Here is a 13,275-nt window from a genome sequence, read left to right on the forward strand (position 1 = left end):
TTAAAGAAAAAATTTAGATATAGGGATGGACTCCTAAAGATTATTCTGGTGTAGATAACGGGAAGAGAGTTTCATTTTTTTCAAATGAGACTGCTCCTGAAGTTGTATAGGTCGCATGTGTGTTTTAACATGTTTTCCTTTTCAGGAACCATTTGATCTCCTATCAAGCTGTTAGACTTTTCAGCTAAGATAGATAGTGAGGAAATGTACAGTCATAGGATGGTTTTGTTTGCGGATGTGAACATATTGTTTTACAAATGTTAATCTTATAATGTCTTTCTACTGTCTTTCCTTCTTCTTTACCTAAATCCAAGTTATAAGCTCAAATACCTGCTCTCAGGCTTGGGAATTATTATTTTTGTGACAGACGTTGAGGACAACGTCTATTGTACTGGGGGGAGTATGTAGCGCTGATAGGTAAATCTAGTGGGTTACTTATTATAGGAAGTTATATTTGCCTCTGTTCCAGCTTGGCTGACGTTGCGTGTAGTTCCACACTGTGCCGGTGGGTGTCGTCGCCATTGGCCAGTGTTGGAAAAGCAACGTGTTGAAGCGTATGAGTGCTCCTCTGTCCCGGAGATAACTCGGTGGAGGTGGTCCTCCGAGTTGCATTCTGGGAGAGGGTATTTATGGGTCAGACGCCATGTTCTGGGGTTCGTTTTCAGCCACCTGCTGGCCCTCCTGGCCGACAGGTATGTGTTAAGAGTACCACCTCGTGGTCCTCCGTTCTGGAGGCCCACGTCACTGTGGCGTGTGGGTGGGCCCAGAAGCCTGTCTGGGGCCTCCCACAGCAGCAGAGGAATGGTCCTGAGCTGTCTATCCTGAGTGAAGAAGCTGGACAACCGAGAAGATCCCAGGGGAGGGCCCGTCATGGAAGGATCATGCAGTTGCTGATCTGGAGAGGGGCCTGGTGACTCGGTTGGAGGATGTATCCTGAAGTAGTCTTACTGCATAGTACTGCCGGGTTGGCTTAAAGGTTCAAGTACTGTGTCTGACATTCATCGCAAACCATTACATCCAGTGGCAGAGGATCGTACGGGTTTTATTTCAAACAAGTCTGTGGCAGAGACTTTTGTTCGTGCTACGTACTGGCTGCTAGACAAGTGAGAGAGGTCTATCCAGGCGGGCAAAGATTGAATCCCACAAGGGGAGCGTATTCAACTACAAGTGTTCAATTACAAAGAATGTTCTGAAGAATACTAAGGAAAGGTATTTGAGCTTCCCTGCAGCTTTCCTTCTGCCTCTTTCCTGCTACTTCCTTTATTTGTTCATTAAAGCATTGGAAAACCTACTCAAGTGTTTGGTGCTTATCGTCCAGAGGTAAACTCAACGGAACCCTAGACCCGGTGCCGGTGAAACAGAGGTATCGAGAGTGAAGGTAACAAGCTAGCTTTAAACCAGCAGCTCCACGAAAGTTATATACATTCTCTTCTCCTCTTTCCTCCAGCACAGACACTTGCTGGCTCCAGCTGAATCACTCTTGAGATGATTGGACAGGCTCCCAGTCAGATTTAGCAACAGCCCATTACAGGCAGGGACTCGCAGCCCCTTTTTGTGTAGCTCAGATAAAGTGAAACAACATGTAACTTCTCTGTGGCCACTGATTCCAGCACCACCTCTTCAGACACTGCCAAACCACTTGACTGCAGCTGCCCCTTTGACCAGCCCTCCTGGCTGTCTCTACACCAGTCCACCCGAATGACTCTTCACCAGCCTACCCGGCTGACTCTCAGCAGATCTCTTAGGGGAAAGGCATGTAGACTTACGCACACCGTTGTCTTCAAGGGTGACTGGCTACATGTGGCAGCCCTTTGATAGTCCCCACAGAGTGGCATTACTCACTCTGTCTACTCTTGCTCCTGTGCCTCCAGGAAGGGCTTCCTCCGGTGTGTTTTTGGTCAGAATCTTCCAGCACCCAAGCCCCAGCCCAAGGCAGGACACCCCCCAGACTAAGGGGTACCCCTGAGAGCAACCAACAGCCTCCTCAACACTGCATCTCCATCTTGCACGCGACTGCCTCAGCTGGCATGACTACTTAGAGCGTTGTCTTAGCCCCCCTGCCAGCCCACTGCTGAGGATTGACCGAGGCTCCATAAGTATTTGAGGCAGCTCCTCCTAACCCCCACCCTCTAATTCTAGAAGACTCTCCAACCTTCTAGACCAGGGGGAGATGCCAGGGAGCTGCAAGGATTGCAATCAATAGTGCTGTGCCGAGAACACACGCCCTGCGCGCCCCCTTCACCGCTACCGGTGTCTAACCGAAGGTTTTCAGATCACGTGACTGCCAGGAGCATGAAGAGGTTAAGTTGACAACCACTACAGATCGCTATGGCAGTGCATTTTGAATGCAGTGTGGGAAACGCACACAAAACACAGGTTTCCCCCACAGTATTCTGGTATAAACAGACCCTTAGTCCAGGTACACAGGATTTCATTTGTATCTCCCACCAAAACCAGGACAGTCGGGAAGTTAGAGTTTGTATTAGAAGGGGAGAGGATTTGTGTTTGGGGAGGGTTTGTACTGGGTAGTAGGATTTGTGACAGAACTGGGGAGAGTACTTATGCTGGCATTGGGGAGAGGAGAGGGGTGGCAGGTGGATGGTGGAGTGGAAGAGCATCAGAAATCTAAATGCACCTTTGGCTGTGTAGACAATATTCTTGAACCGGCTCTTCTGGTACTGATAACTGCCTCCTGACTTGGCCCCCCCACCACTCCCCACACCGCTGCTAGCCCAATATGCCAGTCTGACCTTCCAGCCTCCATCAGTGTCCCCAGTGTGAGCCACTTGCTGTCAGAGCTCTCCTCCTGCACCACTGCGGCTCATATTCTTGGGGTCGGCAACGGGTGTGTTGGCTCTCCTGTCATGGGTGATCTGCTCAGGGTCCGCTCACTGAGCCTGTCAGTAACATCCTGTTTAAAAGCCTTTTGGATGCTGGAAGTGCAGCTCTTACATGCTGGTAAAATCTATAACATTTATGGTACCTAAATGCAGGTGGAACAGTGGCGGAACTACCAGGGTCACAAAGTTTGCACTTGCGACTGGACCCTTGTGTTCTACCATCGTGGGGTGGCCCCAAGATGACAGGAAGGAGGCCGCTGTGGGACCCTAATAAAGGGCCCCAGGATGAGAGTAAAGGGACCCAGGCCCGGGACCATAGGTCAGGGGGCACTTCATGGTTTCTTGCATCGGGGCCCTGAAGGTTGTAGTTACGCCTCTGATGTGGGCCATACTTCATTACAGGTAAGTATGTCACTAAAGCTGTAGAGCAAAAATAAATAAATAAACTTCGGCTTTAAATTGAAAAAAAAAAAAAAAAATAAGTTTAATGGGCTTTAGGAAAATATATATATTTAAGCATTTTCATGTACGAAATGTCAGTGTAAGTCAAATGAAAAAAAAATGGCTCTGGCAGTGAAAGAATGGAAGCCTAACTCCATGCACAGCAATTTTTGAAAGTGGAGATCAACCCTGTAACATAGATGTAATAGGGCGTACACGCGGTCGGACTTTGTTTGGACATTCCGACAACAAAATCCTAGGATTTTTTCCGACGGATGTTGGCTCAAACTTATTTTGTCTACACACGGTCGCACAAAGTTGTCGGAATTTCCGATCGCCAACCACGCGGTCACGTACACCACGTACGACGAGACTAGAAAAGGCCAGTTCAGAACCAAGCGCGGCACCCTTTGGGCTCCTTTTGCTAATCTCGTGTTAGTAAAAGTTTGGTGAGAGACGATTCGCGCTTTTTCAGACTCGTGGCTTTCAGATCGTTTTCTGCCGTTCAGTTTGTGCTTGTGGGTTTGTATCTGCTCTTCAGTGCGTGCAAGCAAGTTCCGCGTGACTTAGTCATTGTATTCTTGTTCGTTACTGTTTTTCAGGTCGCTCTTCACAGGCCTTGCTGTTCTTCAGTGCATTCTGTTACTTCGTTCTGAGCAGCCGACCGTTTTCTAGCCATGTTGCGTATGCGTACTCCTCGTAGAGTTCGTGCTGTGCGGGGGCTTGGTGTTGGGGTCCTGACCTTGACACAAGTCCAGTCCATGAACAGGGTGGGGAGGAGTTCATGGACCAAGAATTGGTTGCTTCAGCGTGACCAGTTCTCTCATATGCCTTTGCTCCGTGAGATCCGTGAGAATAATCCTGATGATTTCAGGAACTTTCTCCGGATGACGGACCCCGTGTTTCACCGTTTGTTGGCTTCGCTGACCCCCTATATCAGCAGGCAGGATACCTGCATGAGGCAAGCCATCACTCCGGAGCAGAGGTTGGTCGCTACCCTGCGGTATTTGGCCACAGGGAGAAGCCTGCAGGACTTGAAGTTCTCGACAGGCATCTCCCCCCAGGCTCTGGGTATCATCATCCCAGAGACCTGTTCTGCCATGATACAGGTCCTGCAGAAGGAGTATATGAAGGTAAGATTTTTATCCTTTAATGTCACATTTTATTGTATTGAATGTTTGGTAATATCTTGTATTTCTTTCCTCATTCCCTAATTACCACGATTGTAATATGCTGTGAATGTCCCCTTTGTCCTCATGCATGCTGGATTTTTATGTAATTATTATTTTATGTCCTTCATACATATTTGCCCTTCACTAACCTCCCCAGCATGGTGTCTCCTGGCCTATATTCACCTCATGTAGTCACTTAACAATGTATTTTATCAGCTCCATAGTAGTGCTTTACCCCAAACACCCCCTAAAATGTTTTGAAATGTTATTTTTGATTTAAATTCAGGCAGAGTGCCAGAGGTATTTTTTTTTTTTTTTTTTTTTTGTGGTGTCCCCAAATAATTTTTAGTAACCCTCCCTCCCCCAACTGCTAAGTCAGCTGATCCCAATTCTCTATGTATCCTCAATCATCTATCTGCTGACTTTGCCAAACCCATACACGCTATACCCATCTCTTTAGTGCTCAGATTTATGGATGAATTCCCCAAAGCATGTAGTGCAAGGGCCTGCCTGTATACTTTCCAATGGTACTGTTTAAAGTTTTTGTATTTTGTATCATATTATTATTATCTTGATAGGTAATAGCAGAATGTCCAAATGTCCTCAAATGTGTACAATGTGTATTTATATCTTTGTATTATGACACTTCTTACCTGTCCAGTGGTCTGCCGATAGTGTAACTAAGGAGGGTCTGTTCAAAGTAATACCCATTATTTAAGCATTCATCTCTCAATGAAGTGAAGAGGGTTACCTGTCCAAGATTTCCACGCACCCCCTATAATGTTAGAAATGGCCCATGAGAGGAGGGGGGGGGGAATATGATAGGTGTACCTTATACTTTGGCCTTGTTAAATTCCCCTTAGTAAATGCTATCTGGAGGTTGCCCCATAATGTTTGTGTATAATCTGCTTGCCATGTTTCAGAGTAAAAATAGTAATGTTTAATTGTTTTTTCCTCAACAGTTTCCTTCCACGCCACAGGAATGGCAGACTGTGGCCTCCCACTTTGCCGAGCGGTGGGACTTTCCTAACTGCGGAGGGGCAACTGATGGGAAACACGTCCACATCGTCCCACCACCCAACTCGGGGTCGTACTATTATAATTACAAGGGGTTTAATAGTATAGTGATGTTGGCGGTGGTGTCGGCTAATTAAGACTTCTTGTATGTGGACGTGGGGAAGAATGGCCGGATGTCCGATGGTGGAGTCATCGCCCAGACGGAGTTCTACAGGTGTCTCCAGAATGGCAGCTTGGACTTGCCAGCTCCAGAGGACAATGTGGAAGGACTCCCATTTGTGTTCGTTGCTGATGAAGCGTTTGCGCTGGGGGACCACCTGATGCGGCCATTCCTAATGAGGACCCTCACCCCGGAACAGAGGGTTTTTAATTACTGGCTGGCCAGAGCCCGAAGAGTGGTGGAGAACACATTTGGAATCCTGGCCAGCCGGTTCCGACTATTTCTGACACCCATCCATATGGCGGAGTATAAAATGAACCATATTATACTAGCGTGCTGTGTTCTCCATAACTTTGTAAGGAAACATTCGGCCAACTATGCTGGCTCAGTTGGGCCTGAGGCCGGAATCCTATATCAAACCACACTGACGGCGCTTGAAAGTGGCCGTCCTGGCTTGCCCTCCCTGAGTGCCCGTGATGTCCGGTTACGCTACCTGGAGTTCTTTGCGGGTAGGGGGGCTATCAATATGCCAGACAATCTGTGAAGCTTTTTTATAATAAAAAAAAAAAGAAATTCTTGGTGGACATTTACTGCTTGTGTTTGTTTTAGCTGACCCTGACAGAAATGTGTTGAGTCCAGAAAATGTCGTGATTGTGTAACCTTATACAAAGCACTGTTGGCTGTTATTTCCTAAATGCAAAAACACATTTCACTACAAGTGCACTTGCAACTGCACTGAAACTGCACTTGTAGTGCAAAGAGGATTTGCCCTTAGGAAATAACCCCCATTTTTGCAGAAAACAGCAATTACATCACCCCAAAAGTGTTGTATTGTAGTGTTGAGACAATAATCCACACATTCTTGAGTAAGCAACTTTTTTATACCTGCACAATCACATGTGCATTTACCAAAGGTTTTTAAAACAAACCAACATGTTTGTTGTATAACAATTTTTGCCGTAGCATTATCAAAAATAGAAATGTCCATTTACGATAAAACAGGCCTGTGTAAAACCAACAAGAAAGCCAAAAAACTTGAACTTACAAAGTTCACATTAGGTAAAACCTGAAGGCTATATCAGACATCAGTATTTAGGAACTGGGTTTGATATAGCGTTCAGATGGGGGGAAATCACCCCTGGAAAAGCCAAATTTGGAAGATGCACACCAATTTACGAATGTCAACATGTGCTATCTGCCATCAGGGGAGATCAAGGGACGTGTTTTGGGGGAGCAAGCCCTTCCTCAACGCTACTTTATAATTGAGGAAAGGGTTGCACCCCCAAAACGCGTCCATTGATCTCCCGTGATGGCAGATAGCACATGTTGGCACACTGTGTGCATCCTCCAAATTTGGCTTTTCAAAACATTGCAAAAATATTTAAAAGATTGGACCACAATCCAAAAAGTGATTTTGTGGGGTTTTAAATTCGCCCCAAAACATCAATGATATTATTATTTTTTTTTAATAACATCATTGATTTTTTGCTGTATGTTTTGCAGTTCGACATTACACCCCATGATCTCCCCGATCAGGATCTGGGCACTTTCTGATGTGAAACGTTCTGGATCCCCTCACATCACGATCACCTAAAAAGAGAGAGAGAAAACAAAAACAGGTCTCAAAAATCTGCCACCATCCATCTCTTTTACCTGAGCCTGTGGTCGCAGACACTCACCTGTTGTGGTGCCAATCTCCACCACATCTTCTTCCTCCTGCTCTTCTTGGGTTGGTGTTAGTTCCCCTTCTTCCAGAGGTGGAGGGTCTGTGGTCTCCTCGGATGAGGGGTGTCCTCCGAGTCTTTTCTCCCCTATGTAAAACAAAAATGGTATAATTAGCACACAGATATTTGATGGCAGAACTAGAACTAGAAAACATTGCTTGGAAGTGGGGTGCAATTGTCTATTTTAGCCGAGTTCCAAGATGTATTTTTTTTATTGGCCTTTGTCAAGCTGCAATACTTTACCTGTTTAGTACAAGCTTCACAGATGGAGACCCCCCTATAGTATACACTGGAGCACCTGTGTGGCCCCCTAATAAAAATGGTGTTCTTGTGTCCCACACTAGTGCTCCAGTGTCCAGATGTGAAAACAGATGCTCAGTGTCCTCTCCTTACACACAATCTAGTTGGCATTTCATTCTAGTAACAAACCCATCTACACAAACAACTATTTGGCATCCAAGTAGGCCCAAAAAAAATGTGGCAAAATGCATATGGCCTAAACAATGGTGTTTTAGAGGCCGAAAGAAAAATGTTTGATACGAACGAATAATGGGCCCATGAACATTAAAGTTGCCCTTTTAAACTGTACAATTAAGAAAAGCATATGGAGCAGCACGAATGCAATAAAGACAGAAAGAATAGGAACACAGCACAACTACTTACTTTTTTGCAGCACTCTCCGGATATTTCGTTGCTGCTCTGGCTCTCTCAATTTCAGGTCCGACCACCACTTCCTGAGCTGATCTTTCGATCGTCGTACCCCGAAATTCTTCTGCAGACTTTTGATCACTTTCGCCATGATCTTGGCCTTTCTGATATTGGGGTTGGGGTAAGGCCCATACTTTCCGTCATAGTCGGACTTCTTCATGATGTCTACCATCTCCAACATCTCCCAAAAGGACATATTTGTGGCCTTAAAACGTCTCCTTCTGGATCGGGACGTGTCCGGATCCGGGCTTTCCTCCTCCTCCTCCTCGTTCCTGCAATTAGCACGCACCTGCTGTTACTCCGCCATGTGCTCTTCCCCCACTGCGCCGAACGAAAAGGGGCGGGGAATAGACTAGAAAGAACGTCAGGGGCGGGCGGAGTTACACGCATGCGCAGTGTGTATAAAGCGTAACACGCGTGCGTATTACGTACGATCTGTGAGCGGAGGAAGGAGCATTGGATGCGCCGATCGTAAGAACGAAGGTAAGAGACAAACTTGTGCCTATACTGCTTCTACATTGAAGCCTATATTGTAACAAGATTAGGAGAGTTTTGTCTGACATTAGGCTTTGTCTTGTGTTGTGTCTTGCAGTGAACATGGATATCTTAGTGAAAGACAATGACTTCATGTCAGTATTCATAGATATCTTAAGGGAGCTGCCCTGTCTGTGGGAGATAAAACACCCCCATTTCAAGAACCAAGCAAAGAGGAAGGCAGCACTGGTGCAATTGTGTGAAATTGTGAAGCAGGTGATCCCCACGGCAGACATCACCTATTTAAAGATCTTCATTGGTGGCCTGAGGAGCACATATCTAAGGGAGTGCAAGAAAGTCCAGGATTCGCAGAGATCCGGAGCAGCAGATGACATCTATGTCCCCAGGATGTGGTACTATGACAGGCTGCATTTTCTGGCAGGCCAGACTGAACCCAGGCCATCCCTCTCCAGTCTTCCTTCCACGCTTCCTTCCCCCCCGGCTGAGGCTTCTGACGCCCAACCTGGGCCTTCCAGGCCACATGTGGAGGAGCCCAGATTGAGCCAGGTATAGCATTCCTCTAAATATTTCTGCTTGTCCAATCAATGATGTTAACTAGATGTTAGTTTGGAGTACTAATTTAGGATTGTGATTAATGAAGCAAAACATTACAACCATGTCCCTTTTTCATACACAGGGAAGTCTCAGCCAGGAGGTGGCCGGGCCGAGCAGGCTGGCTGATCTGCAGATCCCTCCACCCCCCCTGAAAAGAGAAAGTGGCAGTAGGAGGAGTGCCCTAGAGGAGGCTACCGGAGGACTCTTTTGGAGGGCTACAGAGGTCCTGGGAGCACCACAGACCGTGGAGGAGGACATTGCTGCCGTCATTGCATATAAAATGCAGAGGATGGAGGAGGGCCAACAAGTCTTGTGTGAGGCGCTCATATTGGAGGCTCTTAACAAAGGTATGAGGGGCCAAATGACAGCTCAGACACACCTTTGCGATGGTCCTCCTCCTCCTCCTGCAGGTCCTCCTCCTCGTCCTCCCTCTCCTCCAGGTCCTCCCAGTCCTCCTCCAGGTCCTACTCCTCCTCCTGCCACATCTCCAACTGCACAGCCACAGCCCGGAAGGAAGCGTGAAAGGAAGACCAGAAAGTGAGGACCCTGGATCCAGTCTGGTTGGCCAAAAAATGCAGCCTCTTGTGGTACCACAGCCTGGGGACACACATGTCATCTGCTGCTATCCGGATCTCTGCGAATTCTGGACCAGACTGCCCTCCCTTACATATGGACTCCTCAGGCCACCAATTTTGATGTTGAAGAATTGATGTCTGCCGTGGGGGTCCCAGGCTTCACTAATTTCTCCTGTTGATCCAGTGTTGCCTTCCTCTTTGTTTGGTTCTGAGCCCTTAATAAAGGATTTTTGTTTTGAATTATACTCTCCTATGTGTTTTACTTCAAAAAGGACAGTTTGTTTGTGAGGATTCAGGTACATTTCAAATATACAATGTGAAATGAACAAGGGACACCAACACCAAACAATCTCCTTGAGATTAAATAATACAAGATATCAATGTTGTTGGGGTAACTTGACACACAAAACACACACAAAAATATTCTGGAGTAAAAATAAAAATAACATTGAGCAAAGATCAGCCTTTGAAAAAATTTAAACATTAAAAAAAAAAAAAAAAAAAAAAAGGCTTAAAATCCCCTAAAAAATTAAATAAAAAAAAAAAATTCTGTCAGATGTGACAACTAATAACAATATATTCAGGGAATCCCAATAAAAAAAACAAAATAAAACTTTGTGGGAAGTGTGTGTAAATATGAGCAGCAAAACTACTTAATTCTTGGCACATTATAAAGAAGAAGAGAGTGCGCTGTATTAAACCATTTTTAACATTGCAGCGTGACGAAAGTGCTGTATCCATTGCGAACGCTAAGTTTACCAGAACGAGCTGTTCCGTCTTGGAATTTCTTCTGAGCATGCGTGGCACTTTGTGCGTCGGAACAGGCCACACGCGGTCGGAATTGACGCAATCGGATTTTGTTGTCGGAAAATTTTATCTCCTGCTCTCCAACTTTGTGTGTCGGAAAATCCGATGGAAAATGTCCGATGGAGCCCACACACGGTCGGAATTTCCGACAACACGCTCCGATCGGACATTTTCCATCGGAAAATCCGACCGTGTGTACGGGGCATAAGAGTAGGATGGTTTTGCCAGTAGCTGGGATTTGAGGTGATCTGTAGAAATAGTGTAATTGTAGATGTTTAATGTAGTTTAATTCTGGGTTATTAAAGATATAATATTCAGTAATCAGTCATACACATATGTTCCTCCATTAGTGTTTGAAAAGGCTTCTAGGATAGACGCCTAGATGCCAATAAAAGTCTCATATCCGAATAAACAAAGATTGCCACCTCTCTGAAGCCTTAAAGAAAAAGAAATCTACTAGCCAGGTTGGCTACAAGAATCTAATTTTTGTAACTCCTTTTTCTTTGCACTCCCAACTTTGGAATATTAAATTATAAAATGAATAAGTGACTTCTGTGTACTAAGCTAGGGCTCATATCTCTGAAGAGATTGATGCATTTTAAGGTCTATGCTCGGTCTAAGTTCATTGGTGATCTGTATGTACTGTAATTGCACTGCGTGTTGGCATATTGCTTGCAGATTGTAAACCAGCAGATCTACCATGGGGAGATCTGTGGGTGTGTGGTGGCCCAGCAGACTAGTCTGCGGACAAACTGTTGGGTGGTGGCAGGCTATTGTTTGTTGTGTGTCTGGTGTGTGGGTGTGTGGACAGTGGGAAGAGTGATTAACGACGGGCTTCTAGCTTGTAGGATAGCTGAAGGTACCCTAGAAGTGTGTGCTAATTCTTAGACTGATCCCCAACCCTTAGAGTACTTCAGATTGTATGTAAGATTCATATCTGCCTGTGTGTGGTCAGCCAGCTGGATTGGAGTGGCCAGAGGTAGTGCGGGCTGTGAAGGTGTATCACAGTCAGTCTTACTTGCTTCCCCTTTATTTCTTCATAACCCCAGTCACAGAACAACATCCTGGTTAGCTAGTTGCTGTGGGTGTGCGTAACCGTGACACACCAAAAAGGGGAAGTCCCGCTTTAAGCACTCCTTCCCCCCTCCTATGCCACGTTTGGCATGTAATTTGTTTTTGGGGGGGGGGACAAAAATTGTAAGCGTAGGATAGTTTTGCCTTAACGAGATGTGGTGTGATCTGTAGATGTAGTTTAATTCTGGGTTATTAAAAATATGGTATTCAATATCAGTCATGCACATATGTTCTTTCATTAGCATTTGAAAAGGACAGAGCCAGTTTCTAGGATCGAAGTGACACCTAGATGCAAATAAAAGTTCCCATTAGAGTAAACATAGATTGCCACCTTCCTGACGCCTCAAAGAAAACTGCTAGTCATCTTGGCTACACGGATCCGCAAGGCCCCGGCCGGTCTGCAAACTGATTAATATTAACAGATCTAAGGAACCTATTTTATCTCTCATAAAAGCTAAAATATTAGCGGCAGAGAGCTGAAAATAATTCCTTTTGATCATACACGTGATGGGTTACATGTACATGTAACTCTGTATTTTTAGCATGTGTGGAATCCTAGAGAACCACACAAAATCGTTATATGACGCTTGATTGCGTTAGGCAGACAGTGATTGGTACTGTGGTGATCGTACTGAGGCGCTGGTGTTGTAAATCCTATCCATGACCCAGCAATCAGCGCCGTTCTGGGCCACTTCCACTCTGGTAATTTCAGAACACAAAACATTCTGTGGGCTGAGACAGGAACACCCCCCCAGGGTTGATTGGCCAAGGGCTAAAGTCCAGCCCACATCAATATTTCAATAAATAGGGTAGCCTGAGATATGGACATCATTCATCATCATCACACACAAAGCCAGTTCGAAACTGGGAAGTTCCCACATGTTCCAGTATGCTTCTACTAACGGATAGACTTCGGTAAAGTTTATTTATGTTTTTATCCCCTTTTATTTTCATAGCAAATTGCCAATTTGTGTGTCTTTCTGTAGTTTTTGTATCTTTTTTTGGTAAATCCTTTTTCTTTGTATATCTGATATGCACTGCCTACTTTCGGGATATTAAATGATATAATTAATAAGTGACGTCTGTGTACTAAGCTAGGTCTCATATCTCTGGAGATGTTGTTGTATTTTAGCACCTAAGTACTCAGTCTAAGCTACGTGCCAATAGGTATGCAATTGCACTGCGTGTTGGCAGATTGCATGCAGATTGTACGCTAACAGATCTGCCAGACGGAGATCTGTGTGTGTGGTGGTTTAGCAGACCAGTCTGCGGACAAACTGTTGGGTGGTGGCAGGCTATCGTTTATTGTGTGTCTGGTTTGTGGGTGTGGGGACAGTGGGAAGAGTGATTAGCACCGGGGTTCGAGCTTGCAGGTTAGCTGGAGGAACCCTCCATGTATGGAGGAACCTTCATGTAAGATTCATATCTGCCTGTGTATGGTCAGCTAGCTGGATTGGAGTGGAGTCTCCCTCTAGTGGTGGCCAAAGGTAGTGCGGGCTGTGAAAGTACCACAGCCAGTCTTGCATGCTCAGTATAAGTTCCCCCTTATTCCCTTAGTTCCTCATATACCCGGTCACGGAATGCCCGTCGCTGTGGGAGTGCGTAATCCGTGACAGGGGGTACCTTGTTTTGACAAGCGGAAGTTCTCCTCTCCCTCTCCGCAAGCTG

General features: G+C 45.6%; 2 protein-coding genes across 2 annotated transcripts in view; one reads left to right on the top strand and one right to left on the bottom strand.

Moving 5' to 3' along the window:
- The window catches only part of FOXR1 (forkhead box R1), a 45,168-nt gene extending 33,531 nt beyond the window's left edge, over positions 1–11,637 (bottom strand). Inside the window, exon 1 of the mRNA XM_073601290.1 lies at positions 11,552–11,637. The gene's annotated coding sequence lies outside the window, so the exon portion shown is untranslated. The remainder of the gene's footprint in view (positions 1–11,551) is intronic.
- A 632-nt stretch (positions 11,638–12,269) lies between these two features.
- The window catches only part of HMBS (hydroxymethylbilane synthase), a 42,039-nt gene continuing 41,033 nt past the window's right edge, over positions 12,270–13,275 (top strand). Inside the window, exon 1 of the mRNA XM_073602521.1 lies at positions 12,270–12,522. The gene's annotated coding sequence lies outside the window, so the exon portion shown is untranslated. The remainder of the gene's footprint in view (positions 12,523–13,275) is intronic.

Source organism: Aquarana catesbeiana, linkage group LG10 (genome assembly GCF_042186555.1).
Source record: "Aquarana catesbeiana isolate 2022-GZ linkage group LG10, ASM4218655v1, whole genome shotgun sequence".
In the NCBI taxonomy this organism is placed as follows: Eukaryota; Metazoa; Chordata; class Amphibia; order Anura; family Ranidae; genus Aquarana; species Aquarana catesbeiana.